The sequence below is a fragment of the Mustela nivalis genome, assembly GCF_964662115.1.
Source record: "Mustela nivalis genome assembly, chromosome: 16".
In the NCBI taxonomy this organism is placed as follows: domain Eukaryota; kingdom Metazoa; phylum Chordata; class Mammalia; order Carnivora; family Mustelidae; genus Mustela; species Mustela nivalis.
Genome location: NC_139035.1, coordinates 2,323,166 through 2,334,232, shown reverse-complemented (window position 1 = coordinate 2,334,232; position 11,067 = coordinate 2,323,166). Strand labels below are relative to the sequence as shown.

The 11,067-nt window shown below is 45.3% G+C and overlaps 1 long non-coding RNA gene across 1 annotated transcript in view; it reads right to left on the bottom strand.

Annotated features, from left to right (window-relative positions):
* Positions 1 to 8,966: 8,966 nt before the first annotated feature.
* The window catches only part of LOC309849862, a 92,437-nt gene continuing 90,336 nt past the window's right edge, over positions 8,967 to 11,067 (bottom strand). The window contains exon 3 of the long non-coding RNA XR_014303963.1: positions 8,967 to 9,039. This is a non-coding gene — a long non-coding RNA (uncharacterized lncRNA). The remainder of the gene's footprint in view (positions 9,040 to 11,067) is intronic.

Genomic DNA, 11,067 nt, shown 5'->3' with positions numbered 1-11,067 from the left:
TGGAAGTGTAAAAATAAGAAATTTTCATTTTTAGATGTAAGAGTCACCAGCCAAAGCAGAGATTAGTGGGTAAAGTCTGATTCGAGTATTAATAAGAGCTTTGCATGACATGGTTTTGTAGATTTTTTCCCTTTATTTTTTTCTAAATTTTTCATCTGAGTCAAAAATTTTGCAAGTTTTCCTTTCATACGGCACAGATAGAACTTACATCCCACAATTCACACAGCTATTCCCATTGATTGGTTTGTTTCATGTCTTATCGTAATCCCAACTGTTACTTTACCTCATATGTCCTTCTCAAGTGTCAGCTTGTCACTCGGGGACATCGAGGAAGGGGTGTGACTGCATTATAACACAGTGCCTGGCACGCAGCTCATGGGATGATGCAACATGGCAGGGGAGACGCTGGCTTCCTGTGCCCTCTGTCTAGACATTCCTCCCGCCAGTCTTCTCCAGACCTCACTGCCCTCCCCTCCTTTTTAAGAAGAAACACAAAATAATCATTCCATTTGGTGATGCTCAAGCAAAATGAACAATAATTCACCAGGACAGAGAAGGGTGAAGTAGAGATGGGGAAGGCTTTCTGAAGACTGGAAAGAGAAAAAGGAAGGGGATTTAATACATCTTTGACTCGATTTCCTGGCCCTTGTATGCCTCCTAGTAAAGGCATCAATAGCACATTTCTTTTACACTTCTGACATCATGGCCATCTTGAGTCTTGGGCCTCAGATGGAAATCTGGAAAAGCCGTTTAGAAGTAAGTTCTTCCTTTTACACTCCCACACACACGCAGAGAAATCTGTACGCAGACGCAACTGGCACACCCACCAGCAGCCACATGTGCCCTGGGAACACACGGACAGGCAGACAACGAAAACGCCGGTGGTAGCCAGAACCAAGGCCGCCGCAGATGCCTTCCGCGGCAGACAGCACATGTGCCAGCGTCCTCAAGCCCACGCAGACACAAAGACCCACACACAGATGCCACCGCCACACCCACGGCCCCTCCTTACTCCGCTGTGACTTTCCTCCCGCGTGCCCTATCTGAACGCAAGACTGTCTTGAATTAGAATTTCCCAAGTCCATGTTTGCTTGACTCATCAAACTGCTCTCTCCGCAGCCTCATAAAAACTCACCTACTGAATTGCTCAGAATAACCAAGAAGGGAGGAGAAACAAAGCACAATTCACTAGACGGGGGGGAGGAGGGGGGCACGGGAATCTGGAAAGCCAGGTGGGAAGGCTGGCAGGACGGGCCGGGTCCCACCCCCACTGGCTCTTTCAGTGGATGGAGAGCCGGGTGGTCTGGAGATGGTAACAATGCAGTAATTACTGAGGAGTGAGCACTGACGTTAAATGAAGAAGAAAATATGACCTACTATGGGAAGAAAATGTACGTTAGAGCCAAACAGACTTCGATCCAAATCTGGCAATGTCATTTATTAACTGCAATCTTGGGCAAGTTATTTAATATCTGAGTATCAGTCTACACAACAATAAAATCTACCTTGCAATACTCTTGTGAGGGTTGAGTATAGTGACATATGTAAAGTGACTATTATAGTGTTTGGCTTCGTAAACACGTGTTTTACTTTTGTTACTGAAGTTGTTCCCAAGGTATCCCATGAGCTCTTCAGGCAAATGACAATGGCTTCGGTTTTCTAACTCGCTAAGCCAAATTAGAAAGGTTACATTCTCACTCTTTCCTCACGAACAGAGTGCCACCGGAAAGCAGTATTTGACAGAGGAATAAGCAAATGAGAGGACAGACGGATGACGGAAGAAATGGCCTGACCGCAGTAGACCTGTTGTTCTTGGAATCCTGAGCGCCTGGTGCAGAATCTAGCACAGAGTCCTGGCACTAGACAGTCCTCAGTTTAAGGAGAGAGACCTCTGGAAAAAAACATTCTAATGAAGAGAAGCAATGCAAGGTTTTTTTTAGCAAAGAGGAAAAGAGTAACTCTACAAAGAGACAAGGGGATGTTTCAAGACAGTTCTCCAAAGCAGCACCATCTCCATCTTGAAGGCTAAGCGAGAGTTTATTGGACAGCAAAACCTAGTAAAGCCACTCCGGGAAAGAGGGATGATGGGCAATCTTTATGGCCTGGCCCTGAAACTGCATAAGGTCTCCTCTGCCCCCAGTCCCTTTACTGGTCAAGGTAGTCACAAAGGTCCACCCGGCTCAGGGAGGGAACAGAGACCCTCAGCTCTGGACGGGAGGACTTACCATGTCACAACACAAGGTCATGATGAGATATTCTGTGGTAGTCATCCTAGGAAAATACAATCTGTCACAAAAACACAGAAAGAAGAGCAAGTCTGAGTCCTGTTTTGAACGTGTTGAGTTTCAAATGCCTGCAAGACACCCAGATGAAGAAGATAAGTGGGAAATGATGAACTTGGTTTGGGAGTTCAGGATCTGTCAGGGCGTATGTGGCAATGGAAGTCATGCGAGCAGCTCTTACGGTTGTCCAGGGAAAGGGAAGAAAAGAGAGAAGGGAAGCGAAGAGAAGAGGTAGGGGAGGGTAGGGGAGGGCTGTTAGCATCATAGGGTTGCAGGAGCAAAGCACCCACACAATAGGCTAGAAACAAGAATGTATTGTCGTAGTTCTGGAGGCTGGAAGTCTGAAATCAAAGTGCTGGCAGGGCCATGACCCCTTGGAAGCTTCTTGGAGCAGAGCCTTCCTGGCCTTTTCCCGTTTCTGGTGGCTCCAGGTGTTCCTTGGCTAGTGGCGGCCCCACTCTGATCCCCCCCTCTGTCTTCCTGCGGCCGCCTTCCCTCTGAATATGCTGTTCTAAATTTCCTTTTCCTGGGGCGCCTGCTGGCTCAGTCGGTTAAGCATCTGCCTTTGGTTCTGGTCATGATTCTGGGGGCCCGGGACCGAATCTCATACCAGGTACCCTGCTCGCCAGGGAGTCTGCTTCTCCCTCTACCCTTCCCCCTGCTCATGCTATCTCTCTGTCTCTCAAATAAATAAATAATGTCTTTAAATAAATAAGTACATTTCCTTTCCTTATGCAAACACCAGTCATTCTGGACTCAGAGCCAACCTTACCTCCCTACAACCTTAGGTTAACGTAGCTAATTACATCTGCAGTGATGCTACTTCCAAATAAGGCCACATTCTGTGATGCTGGGGGTCAAGATTTTAAGACGCCCTGTTGAAGGGGACCCAGTTCAACCCATAGAGGGAAGAAGGGGAGGGAAAAGTGGAGGATGGCAGAACCAGAAGCCCAGGGGTGACCCAATGTAGGACGAGGCAGAAGAAGGGGAACCAGTGGGAGGAAATGAGAAGAAAAAATCAGAGAGGAATACGGGACGGAGATTTGGGGAAGAAAGAAAAAAAGATGTGATTCAAAAGTATTCCGTCAACAAAAGGCCCGAATGCTCTGCGTTTGAGGCATGAACTGGGAGGTGACTAGAGACTTTGGTGGGACCAGATGTAAGAGGAGTGGTGGGCAGGAGCTCGCCTTGGGATGCCAGTGACTGACAGATGAGGAGGGGCAGGAGTCCGTCTGCATCGCGGGGCTGCAGCCGGTCCACAGAAACGCCCTACAACTTTGCCCCAAAGCTAGCTCTCGTCATCTCTTCTTCCCGTCAGCTAAGCTGCATACGCAGAACTGAAAGGAAAACCTGAAAGTGGGAGGGAGAGAAAAAGAGCATAATCGTGGGGAGCAGCGGAGACGGCCATTTTAGGAACTTTCTTGTGGTCTCCCCATAAGCGGAAAAGCAGCGTTGAGCAGCCTGGCTCACCCCGGACGGCTGCTGAATGGGGAGCCCCCAGCAGCCCTTCGTGGGGGTGAGGGCAGCAGATGCAGGGTCGGGACCCTGCACAGAGAAAATAAGTGATTGACTTAAGGAGTAATTTCAGAGGTTTGGAGAACGCAGAGAGGGTGCAAACGCCAGGAGGAAAAGGGTGTGGCCAGGGCTAGGCCTAACTGTTTATTTCCTTGATGTCTCAAAAGCATCCAAGCAGAGAGGGCCGTTCTGGGCAGCTTGCTTTAAATCTGCAGCTTACGCGAGTGAGTGCCTGGGAGAACCGGCTTTCTCTTCCCTCTCATTCTTTGAAGACTCATCCCATCGCCCAGACCCAGACCCCCGACTTTCTCATTCTTCTCCTGTTCCTCTTGCACACTTAATGCTCATAGACTCTGCCCTCTTCCTTTAAATACTCGGCTTCTTGCTTCTCCCGTACCCCCGTCTCCACCCAGAGTTGGCCTAACCACACGCAGACAACGGCAGGGGCCATTTTTCCTCCTCTTTCTGGAACTTCTGTTCCAGCCGTAAAACCCAGGTCAGTAGTCCTCATCTCTCTCCACATTTCCTGAGTCTCAATGACAGATAGAAGGATAACACCTGTGCAGTCCTCCCAGAAGATGAAGGAAGGTATGTACACCCTAGAAATGCAGGCTGAGAAATGGGTAGAAACGGTAGAATTCGAGCTAGACTTTGACAAACTGAATATCTCTAGTGCAATTCTTTCTAATTTTCTCCCAAACAGCAACTGATCCTTTCTTCTTATGGTGGCTGAGAATTTGGCTTTGGCTTCTCTTCAGAGGGAGTTTTGTTCTGGTTGAGTGCGCAGTGGCAGCAGTGACCCACCTCCTAATCTGGTAGCTTACTGGGAGAGCGGAGGAAGGGAGGGGGGCAAATCATGGATCCCCAAGTGTGTGGGCTAATAAGCGAGACAGTATCTTTACATACTCAGATGAAGGGCCAAAGAGGAAATGTGTCCAGAAACATGGCTCAGCCCAAGTTAACAAGTAATATAACTATCCTCATGCAAAATATCCGGACTAATAGTACTTGGAAGGCAGCAGGGTATAGTGGGCAAGAGTACTCTAGAGCCAGATTATGATTCAAATTTCCTTTGCTGGAGCAAATGAGTCCATGTCGGCGGATGACCATTGTACCAAACTCACAGGGTTAACGAGAAGACTAAACGAGTTACTGTAAAGGTCCCAGACAATACCTGGCACATAGTAGCCCTATATAAATGTTACTCGTTATTATGCAAATTAACAGTTATTTAATTACTTATATCTAAAACTATAATAGTGTTATTATATTATTATACCTAAAACTATAATAGTGTTACTTTTTTTGATTTTTGATTTTTAATTTCTTTTCAGTGTACCAGAATTCATTGTTTATGCACCACACCCAGTGCTCCACACAGTCCGTGCCCTCCACAATACGCACCACCTATAATAGGGGTATTTTACAATTCTAGCCTCCAGCAACATAGCATGGTCTATTTGATACAGCACATTGTATAATGGAACATTTTTAATTTCTGTCAGTTTTATCTTCAGCCGTTTTTCTTGCAAATATTTTAAATATTTAAAATCTAAAATAGGGTTTTGTAAAATGCAGCTTTTTGTGAATGCTGTTTGTTCTTTACTCAAATATCCAAAAATATAAACAGAATATATTTTGTTTTTATAAAAGGAAATAAAAGGAGGTTAACATTGAAAATGAAAAACAGATTTCTTCTCAAACTTGGCTTTTGATAAATACACAAGCTATTGTTTTCCACAATAAAATAGAGCCAGTGTCTTGGAAGGACTGCTCCCCTGAGCATCAGATTTAATTAACGAAATTTAAAATCCAGATTCTCAACCGCTCCCATGTTTAAAGTGTAACTTTAAGGAAATCGACAACCGGGCCCTACTTAGACTTCACAAACATCCAGATGACACCGAAACAGTGAACTCTGGGTACAAGTAACATATATCTTCTTACCATGACCTTCAAGTGTTCTACTTGCCTGGTGTGTGCGCACGCACACACACAGACACACACACACCCCTGAATCAGTCAGAACTACTTTCAACAGCAGGTGACCTAACAGTAGCTCAGGCGAACATGTGATTGTTGTTTTCATTTAACAAAATGGAGGTAAGTGACTTCTGGCACTGGTTCTGTGGCTCAAAAACGACAAGGCTTTCTCTCAAGGCTGTAGAGTGGCTCCCGCATCCCAGACCATCCCTTCAACACTCAAGGCAGAAAGAAGGGTTTATACACAACACCACCAGGTCTGTCCTTGTATCAGAAGGCAGAAAACGTCCCCAGAAACTCTCTTCCACCCTCCACACTCACCCAAACACACACACACCACATGCATATCGCCAACCTCCCCAGAGCTGGTCATCTACTACTGGGTTCCATGACCACCTGTAACTGCAGAGGAGTCTGGGAAAAATGAGAAAGACAAGTTACTTAGGATCATCTTAGATCTAACACGATTTAGCACCTGGGCCTAGGCATTACCACCCTAAATAAAATTAGGCCTTTGCCCAGAGAAAATTTAAATTTTGGAAAAATTGATCAGAAAAATAAGAAGGATAAGAATGCTGACTATGATTTCAAAGATACGCAAGTTGTCTGAGAAAGATTGTAAAAGGCAAAGTCACTGACATTTATGTGTAAAATCAGTACTGACGGTCACATGAGACAGTTACATAGCTTTGACATAGAAGGAGAACAGCTCCAACTACTAAAGGAAGATGACAGCTGGGGGCACCGCGTGGCTCTTTCGGTGAAGCGTCCGACTCCTGGTTTCAGCTCAGGCCATGATCTCAGGGTCCTGGGAGCGAGCCCCTCATTAGGCTAGCATGGAGTCTGCTTGAGATTCTCTCTCTCCCTCTGCCCCTCCCTCCACCCCGTGCTTGCTCTCTCTCTTTCTCTCTCTAAAATAAATAAATAAATCTTAAAAAAAAAAAAGGAAATTAGGGCTGTGTTCTCAAGGAAAAATAAAATAGGACGATCTCGTAGGTAGCTAATAGTGTCTATCACAGTAATTTAGCACTCAAACTGAGCGCCTGTATACACAGACGGCACAGACGTAGCCACTTCACCCACATATGTCATTTAATTTTCACAACACTGTAGGATAGTTCTTTGTAAGTGCTGGTTGTGCCCTATTCCTCGTAAATAGGGAAAGTGAGCCTCACTGAAGTTGTAAGTACCTCACCCAAGTCAAACAACTAGTAAGTGCCAGGCTGGAATCTGAGCTCAGGTCTGATCCCAAGTTCATGTTCGTTCTACAGGGTCATGATGCCCATAATTTTACCACCAGTTCCGCGGCCATTCCTGATGCCGTCTGGCTACAACATACATACACCCTTGACCTCATGCTCTCTTCATCACAAGCCTCCCCACTACCAAGTCATCTGGAGTCTTCATTGAGGAGGTTGCACATTGTCTTTCTACACGTCAAAATGTTGGAAATACAACAGGGAACAGAGCAAACAGGTTCCTGATCTTTGAGACGCCACTCTGATAGGGAAGAAAAGCATTAACTATATAAACAAAGATAATTCCAGAGAGTGGGAGCATTATGAAGAATATGGAACAAGATAAACGGGAGAGTAAATATATCTGCGGGCTACTTCTGATGTGACGGCTAGAACCGAACCCTGATAGCTAGAAGGAGATAGTCTGGCAACACTGGGGGAAAAGAACACCAGGCAGTGGGCCTGTGATGTGCCAAGGCCCCGAGGCTGGAATGTTACATGGTACAGACAGGTGGAGAATAATGATTGGAGAAGGACGTGATAAGAAATTAGATTTGAGAGAATCTGCATTTTTTTTTCAACGTGCAGTGGGAATTTTGACTTTTTAAATAAACAGGGGTAAAATAACTTCATTTTTTTTTTTTCTTTTTTTCATTTTTTTTTTTTAATTTATTTTTTATTTTCAGCATAACAGTATTCATTATTTTTCACCACACCCAGTGCTCCATGCAATTCGTGCCCTTTATAATACCCACCACCTAGTACCCCAACCTCCCACCCCCCACCCCTTCAAAACCCTCAGATTGTTTTTCAGAGATAACTTCATTTTTTTTAAACCACCATGGTAGCTATGAGAAAGCAGCTTGAAGAGGTCCGGCAGAGGAAGTGAAGATTTCAGTGAGGTGACTTGGCCAGAGCAGTGCTGCTAGAGACAGGGGAAAGATGGGTTGTTCAAGATGGAGAAACACTGTGACAGAACTTACCTGTGAGGAAATTTGCTCATTCATTCAATTTTACATGGCTTTGCAATAGCATTACATTTTCTCACCTTCTTATGTTTGACCTCTGAGGAACTGTGGTTACATTTTCTTCTTAAATGCTTTTAAAATAAATGTCTTAACATGCTGACAAATTTTAACCCGATATTTAGCATTTTCTCCTATTTGGATGGACTGTGTCTACAGCCCAGAAGCAGTCAGTTCATGCAACCTCTGAATTCAGAACTCCCCAACCCTTCCGGAGAAAATATAAATAATGGTCAGTCTCATATCTTTTTATAGATACAGGCTGTCAGAGGTTTCGGTTTGCATAATTTGCCATAATAAATTATAAGCTTCTCCCTTTCTCTGAGTTCATGAAATTAGGATAGTGGAAGTAAGATTCCCCCAGAAACTGTTCTGGGGCTCATCAGTGTGCTCCTGATTGAAATCATGAGTGTGGTCAGTGAGGAGAAACACATGTCACTTCTGGAAGTCTCCATTGTAAATTTACTGTGGCTGAATGCTAGCTCCTTCTGGAAAAACCATCTTAATTTAGCTGCAGTGGTAACTGATATCAGCACTAGTGTTCCTTCGAGAGAAACTTAGATGCCTCTGACCCGGCCTGTCCCGTCCCACTCTCTCGGAATCGAAGCCCTTCAGGAGTGACTCAGGGTGTGCTCTGTGCAGCAAGACTGAGCTTCCTCAGTTATGATGGAAGGAAGACAGTCGGCACCAGAATGAGTTCTTTGTAAGTAAGTTATACTTTTCACTTTCATCAGTTTGGGTGGAGATGACGTAACCTGCAAGTCCCGAGAGGAAACTGGGGGTCTGGCTCCTACAAAGTCAACGGGCGGCTGGGGCCAGAAGTACCCCAAGCAGGAAATCCTGGGCTCACGGATCTTTACAGGCTGAAAGATTCTGCTCTGAAGACTTTCAAGGGGAAGGCCTACCTTTGGGAGTCTTCAGAGGGCTGAAAACAGATGTCCAGGTGATCAGCGCCGAGAGTGAATGTTTGCAGTCACAGCGTTCAGCTCATGTGTTCTTGTACAACCAAAGGAAAGAAAAGAAATCAGAAGACATTTAATGCCTTTTAAATCCAGGTAGGTTTAAGCATAATAAAAACACACACCAATTCCTTGACTTCCTGGACTGACGTGCCCCAGGTATGGTTGTGAACCTGACCCAAACTACAGGAACAGTGAACCAGAAAGTCTTGTTGAAACTGCAAAGTTTCTATAGGTCCCCTATTCTGAGTTAGGCTCAGCAGCCGAACTGATTTATAAAATGTCAGAGGAAATGGGTTTTTTATTCCATTCTTTACCTTCCAAATAAATAGCAGACATCTCCTGGTTATTAGGGATTGCTGACCAGTACTTGGTTTATCTACATCATCTCCTGTTAATTCAACAAACAAAAGGCTCAGAGAGCTGCTATTAGTTTCCATATGCATTTTTTTAAACGATTTTATTTATTTATCTGACAGATGGAGATCACAAGCAGGCAGGGAGGCAGGCAGAGAGAGAGAGCGGGGAAGCAGGCTCTCTGCTGAGCAGGGACCCTGAAGCGGGGCTCAATCCCAGGACTCCGAGATCATGACCTGAGCCGAAGGCAGAGGCTCAACCCACTGAGCTGCCTGGATGCCCCTTTCGTATGCATTTTCAACAGCAACAGACTACATGAGCTTCTGTTCATCACAGACTTCCCGAACCTGGGTACGTGGCTTGCTGGAGCGCTCAGAATCTCCAATAACTTGGAATTTCATTCCCCACCTGACTATTGCTCATCTCATTCTTAACCATGCAGCAACCCCTGCCTCCCCCGACCCCCCAGCAGTGCTGCTTATGTACTTTGTCGATCTGAAGGCGGTAATACTTGTAACTCCACCACGTGACTTTCCATTTCTGGTAAGCCAAACAAACCACTGCATATTTCTGTACTTCCCTCTCCTTTTATCAGTGGTCCGGGGGTAATCATCCCGGCTGCCTATTTTGTTTTCATGAGTTCGGAGAGGACTGACATTCATAAAACATTGTAAATAAAGAAGAAAGCTGCTTCTAAGTGCCTCGAATTACTATTTTCACATGTCTTAACTGCCATAACAAGAAGAAAAATCTTCACAATTGGGAAGGCTTTCTGAAAATTAGCCCCACTGCACCAAACCTTTGATCCTTTGGTCAAACTGTCAATCTCTTGAGAACTCAGCTTTCTTGTGAAATTTCCAGGCTGTTCCCAAAACAAGTGGTTGCATAAGATCTGGGAGCCAGACCCACAAAGCTTCTCTGTGTTTTGGAAAGCTCAATAAATAGGCCTAGGTAATGATGGGACTAGCATGGGGACGGAGACTCAGGGAGTGGCACCGCCTTGTCCTTCCCTGGCACTGGGCTTGGCTCACTTGTTTCTTTCTCTCACCATCTTTCCCCACCCCACTACTACCCTTTTTTCTTACTCTCTCTCCTCTCCTTTGTTTCCTCCCTCCACAACACTTCTGGGCCTTGGGCTGAACTCCGACATCACCTGTTTGCTTAGGCAGGTCTGCTGCTTGACCTAACGATGGAGGATGTTTCCCTGTTCAACTAAAACCCAGGTCGGACCCCACAAACCACACCTGCACTTAAGTTCTGGTGGCCAAGTTCTCCAGGGACAAGTTTTTTTCCCCAATGTTTCTGAACTTTTGCTACAAACTCCAAGGAGGAGATAACACTTGGGTTAAAGCTATGTAACATGCCACGGAGTATTACGCAGCCATCAAAAAACATGAAATCTTGCCATTTGCAACGACATGGATGGAACTAGAGGGTATTAGGCTGAACAAAATATGTCACTCAGAAAAAGACAGTTATCCTATGATCTCACTGATATGAGGATTTTGAGAAGCAAGACATAGGATCATAGGGGAAGGGAGGGAAAAATGAGGCAAGACAAAACCAGAGAGGGAGACAAACCATAAGAGACTCTTCATCTCAGGAAACAAACTGACAATTGCTGGAGGAGAAGAAGGTGGTAGGGATGGGGTGTCTGGGTGATGGACATTGGGGAAGGTCTGTGCTATGGTGAGTGCTGTGAAGTGTG